Source organism: Myotis davidii, unplaced genomic scaffold (genome assembly GCF_000327345.1).
Source record: "Myotis davidii unplaced genomic scaffold, ASM32734v1 scaffold62, whole genome shotgun sequence".
Classification (NCBI taxonomy): domain Eukaryota; kingdom Metazoa; phylum Chordata; class Mammalia; order Chiroptera; family Vespertilionidae; genus Myotis; species Myotis davidii.
The window spans coordinates 1185362-1190942 of record NW_006295180.1 but is presented as its reverse complement, the minus strand read 5'-3'; the positions used below and the strand labels follow the sequence as shown (position 1 = coordinate 1190942).

The window sequence follows — 5581 nt, the reverse complement described above, 5'->3', positions numbered from 1 at the left end:
TTTCCCTCTAGATAAGTGGCTTATTTAGCTGTACTATTATTAATTCTCTTGACTTGGCTCATTTCCTCTGGACTCTATTAGCTAACTGAATTTTTGCAAATGTGTTAATGACTAATATACCTACAGCTGGCTTTCTAATTGCATATGTATTTTAGTTAAGACCTTTGAATTTTTAAAGAAAGCCTAATGGACGAATTTCAGACATAGGACATGTAGTAAAAGACATTTTTGAGAAGACAGGTTTTTCCCTATTTTGACAGCATACAAAGCCAGTAATAATTATAATAATACAAATGATTAAGTAACATAGTGCTGACTATGAAACTATTGTAAATGGTTAGTGCTTTGTATTTACTAACTTACTTAATTTAATCACCATAACAAACATATGAGGTAGATACTATTGTCATCTCCATTTCAGAGGCAAGAAAACTGAGGTCCATAGCCCATGGACACAGGCAATAGCATGGTGAAGGCCTGGAAGGGGCAGGTGTGGGGTCGAGGGGGTCAATGGGGGGAAAACGTCGGGGGAGAAAACATGTGTAATACTTATAAAAATAAAGATAAATTTAATTTTTAAAAAAGAAAAAAAATAAGGTCCAGAGAGGTTAAAAAAAACTTCCCAGGTTGCATAGCTTGTAATTGGCAAAGCTAGGAATTAAACCAAAATCTATGCTCTTCATCAATATACTGCCTCTGATACCATAATTTCTGTCATCAGTGGAACCACAGCATAATTATTCATCTATTCCACAAACACACATGTTTACAGCATGTCTGTTCTCAGCCAGGTCCTGTCTCAGGCAGATGGTAGAGAAATGCATTACTGCACTGTCCTTGCATGTTCCACGTCTCATGCTCAAAGTGCTCTACAGTGTCCTCCTTTTCTACCTTAAACCTTCCATTGGCAGCTCACACGCATCAGCCACAGTGATCTACAGGCCATTCTTATACCCTTGTGCTCTCCTGCCTCTGTTGGCTCCAGCTGCTACTAGCAAGCCTTTCTTTCTACTGCTCTGATAAAATTCTTCTTCTGCAGGCCGATCCCCAATCCTATCTTCTCCATAAAGCTGTCAGAGCCCCTAGATGAAATGTCTGTCTCCTTCCCTAGTATTTATATATGCTTGTTCTCCATTTCTATTGTAGCAGCTCTCAAAGATGGTGGCCTTCTTAAGAAAGTATGTCTTTTTCTTCTTCTACATTATATATATATAATATACTTATATATGCATATATCATATACTATGTAGACTATACTAATAATATATATTATGCTACTAGTATATGCATACACATTGTTTACATGTATATGCAAAATATTACATCCAAATATAATGAATACTCTAAAATGTCTGTTGAAATGGATAAACAACAATACTGGGTGCCCAGGAAGAACCTAACCATATCCTAGAGAAGACACAGTTCCTGTTATCAAGGAACTTCAGCTCTAATTACAGAGACACTGAAGACAAGAACAACCACAAGTTAAGCTGATAAGAAGATGGCCAGGTGGGTTAGAAACACATCAACTAGACATCAAAAGACCCAAAATTTAGTCCTAGCTCCAACACCAACTATGTGAACTTGAACAATAGTTTTATTCTTCTGAGCCTCAGTTTCATCCTCAGTGCAAGGAGGACCGATGCTGCCAAGGTGTCTCCCCGTTCTGATAACTTTAATGAGTCTATGAGCAGACTGGTGATTGCCAACAATGCTTCCCGAAGGAATGTGCCCTACAAGAGAGACATGGCAACGCTAACTGGTGAGGTAACGGTGCCTCTCTCTTTACCATCAGAAAGCAACCAACTGATGCACAATGCAATCCACAAAATTTAGAAGAGGACTCTATTGGGAAAGTATTGAAGTAACAAACATGTTGTAATGACAGATTAAGTAGAAGGGGAAAGTGTAAATGGAGCCCAGAAGGAGAGCTGGGAAGGAAGAGATGGTTAGCGTTCACCCACCCATGAATCTGGCCACAGTCACAGTGTCATTAGAATGACACACTCCAGCACAGCAGGGAAAGTGCCAGGCCTGCCCTTCATTTAGAGTGAAATCTCAGAGAGCCATTCAACTATTTCCACTCTGATTCCTGAATACTGATCAACATTCTAATGACTAGTTTTGCTTTCAGCTTCTAGTATAATGGGATAGAGGACATTTTCCACCTTTAGAAGTTGGAATAAGACTTCCTCTTGGAAAAAGTCCTACATTTACCGGAAAGAAATCCATAGACTAAGCACATGGGTTGAGGAATGAGATCCCAAGCAATAAGCGCTAATGCTGATCTGCCTTTTGAGTGTGGGTCCTGAAACCTTAGGATCCTTTATTTTGTGAACATTTCAACATATCCAGGTCTGTAAACTTGACAATGAGTTTGATCATATTTGAATTACTTAACATGATAAAAATGTGAAGACTTTGAAAATTACAGAGAATCAGGGATGGGAGTGGGATGGGGAGTGAAGAGGGCAGCCAAAGATGTTGGGCACTAGATAGATTAGACTTTGGAGAGAACAGTCTATTTAATAGGAATTTTAAGTTATTTGCTGTTGAGTATATGGTTTAAGTCTTCTCCTCCATCTCTCCTGAATATTGCTGCTATTTTCAGGCTACCAAAGGAAGTTCTAAACTCTGCATCCAGCTTGGTGCAGAGACTACATATGGAGTTGTACAATCCAGGGCGGGGAATGAGGGAGGGCAGTGGACACTGGTGTTTCACCCGGAGGAGAGAGGCAGGGGCAAGGAACCTCTGGGTAGTTGTCATACAGTCCCATCACAAAATAACACCTGGGCATTCTGTGACATAAATCACCCTGCCAGGAGTTAGATTAGATTGGATTAGTCCCTCTGAAGATGATCATCTGATGAAACAAAGTTTCTGCACTGATCCAGCTGGGGATCAGGCAGTGCAAGGCAAATGGCTTTACCGTCCTCAGTGCAGTATTATCCATTAGCACTGGAAAGATGCCAGGGACCTACAGGTTTGTCAATGATGCCACACTCAGAATTCCTCAATCATGACCTTAGTAGATTCAACCATAGACTAATGGAATATTTTAACAGTCTTTCATAACACCCAGTTCAAAACTTATGTCCCCCAAACACTCTTGCCCTTTTTATACAGAGCAAGGAACCCCTGTAGCTTTCTAATTGGCACTAAATTGACTGGCTCAACAATCCCCCCAATTGGCATAACCAGTGAACATTCCAAAAAGTGGATGATTCGTCCCCAGAAGTCTCCTCAGAATCCAGGAGTCTTCTCTCTTGTTTTGCACATAGACACAAACATCAAAGAAAAGAAGGCAGAGAAAAAGATCAGAGCTGGAAACTCCCCACCTGCACATACTCATATCCTGCCCTGTCTAAATTACTAATTACTAAATGATTAAACAAAATGGCACATAAGTAATAGGCCACTGTAAGACACTGGGTCCCTCAGAAGATTTACACATCTGGCTTTGTGTGTCCTTTTGGTGAAAGAAGACCACACCAACCCAGGCCAGCAGCACCAGCAGCTGCGAAGAGAGAAGCCAATTTCAAGGAAATGCAACAGGAAAAAGACTGGAAACATCAATTTAAAAATCTCCAGTAAGGACCAGATATTGCTTTCCTGAACACGCATACATCCACTGCCCAAATGCCTGTGAACTAATCCTAAATACAAGACCTGGTAATGTAAGCCAGGTGTTTCTACTTCCTCCCATACTGGCTGGCAAGACCATCAATGTAGAATAATAATAACAACAGCATCTGAAGTGTATCTGTGTTTAAACACGTAACAGGAATATTTTTCTTTCTCCTCCGAGTAGGTGTCTGTTCTGCATTTATATTGTGATAGCATCAAGGAGACCTGCAACCAAGACCCTTTTTAGAAACAGCTCTTCCAATCTTGAGAGTAACACTGTTGTTTTGTTTTATTGTTTTAAAGAAAAGAAAACACTGATGACAGGAGATGTTGCTTCAGGGAGGCAACTGGAAATCTTAAATTGTGGGAGATATGGATGCTTAGAGGTAACCCCAGGCAAGCATAAAAACTAGAAAAATCTTAGGAAGCACCAGAAATAATCTTTCTCTGATACATCCTCTCAGGCTGCCCTCTTCCAATTAAAAAGGGAGGGGGAACTCCAAAATATCCTCAGGAACACAAACAACATTTTTCAGAAGTAATGAAAAATGAATACAAATCCACTCCCTGTTTTGCAGCAGTGTCTCCAATAAGACTACAGGAGGTTGCAAACAAAATTCTTCAAGTTGGCTCCAATGAAAGGAGGACAGCATACTGTAAAAATAAAATAGCGACAGCCATTCATGTAATTCAACTAAGGTACAATCAGTCCTCACGGGGACCCAGATTGGGAACTGGAAAGGAAAGCCACACTTCAGCCTCTCAGCTGGTCTCTGCCTCTTTCTGTTTCTATCTGCATTTCTGTTCCCCTTTCTTCACTCTAAACAAGTTTCCTCTGTTTGGTCATCTGAAGCCTAATCCAGAATGCTGACCCTGTCTACATCACCATAACTTTTTAGTTCTAGGGCCCATGGTCAACTGGAAAAATCTCAGCACAAATTTCCAAAAAGTGAACTGACTGTGATTCAGATTATTTGTTTGAACCGAGCCATACAATCAGAGGTAATAGGCTGGGCCTTCCCCTCACATGTTCACCTTGGATCCAATCAGCATGGTCTTCTTCACGTAGGTAGTCCTAGTTAGGGAAGGCTTCCTCAGAACCAGACATTGGGAAGAGGAAAGAGGTTAACTGAGCAAGAGCCTTTGGTTTTATTGACTTCCCAATTTTACAAATCAGGGTGCTGATATCTTGTCACTAGGTACAAGCTCCACCGGCAGGGCCACAGGACATAGGGTTGAGTTGGGTTTTCTAATTTTTATGTTTGCCTGGGGTTACCTCTAAGCATCTCTGTAATTTCAAGGCCTAGGACAAAAAACTGAGACCCATACCCCCAATCTCACCTGGCAAACAACAGGAACACTTTCTGCAAGAGCAGGAATCTCCCTGTCTGGTGTTTGCTCACAAAGCTGAGGAGTTCTAGGAAGGAGGCTGAACTGCTCTAGGGAACTGAAAAGACTCAAGGTGCCCACAACCCAGCATCAGAGAAGCATGAGGAGGTATTTCTCGACACTGGGGTGTGGAGCAGACCAACATGTTGTGGGCTGGGACTGAACTATGCAGTGTTAGCAGCTCCGGCTTCAGCCTAGGAAATGCCCATTGTGTCCCTGATACTGTGGCAGCAACAAAAGCAACAAATCAGAACAACCCCCCTTAGTTTTAAATGCCCTCTTGGGGGAGTACCACCCCTAGAAGAAACTGGAACCAGATACCACAAGGGCAATATTATAGTTTGAGAATAGCTGTGCTCTGGGAAAGAGAAGAGAAAGAACAGCTTAATGCACATCAAAAAGAATTTAGGTTTGAGCTGGGCAGAAATCTTTTGGGAGTCAGTTGTAAAACGCTATATAGCAAATTGCCAAAGAATGGCTATAGACTTTTTAGACTGATGAGGGTGTGTGTGTGTGAGTGTGTGTGTGTGTGTGTGTGTGTGTTTAATACATAAGATAACCATT

The 5581-nt window shown here is 41.3% G+C and overlaps 1 pseudogene; it reads right to left on the bottom strand.

Annotated features, from left to right (window-relative positions):
• The window catches only part of LOC102760269, a 39900-nt pseudogene that overhangs the window by 1026 nt on the left and 33293 nt on the right, over window positions 1-5581 (bottom strand).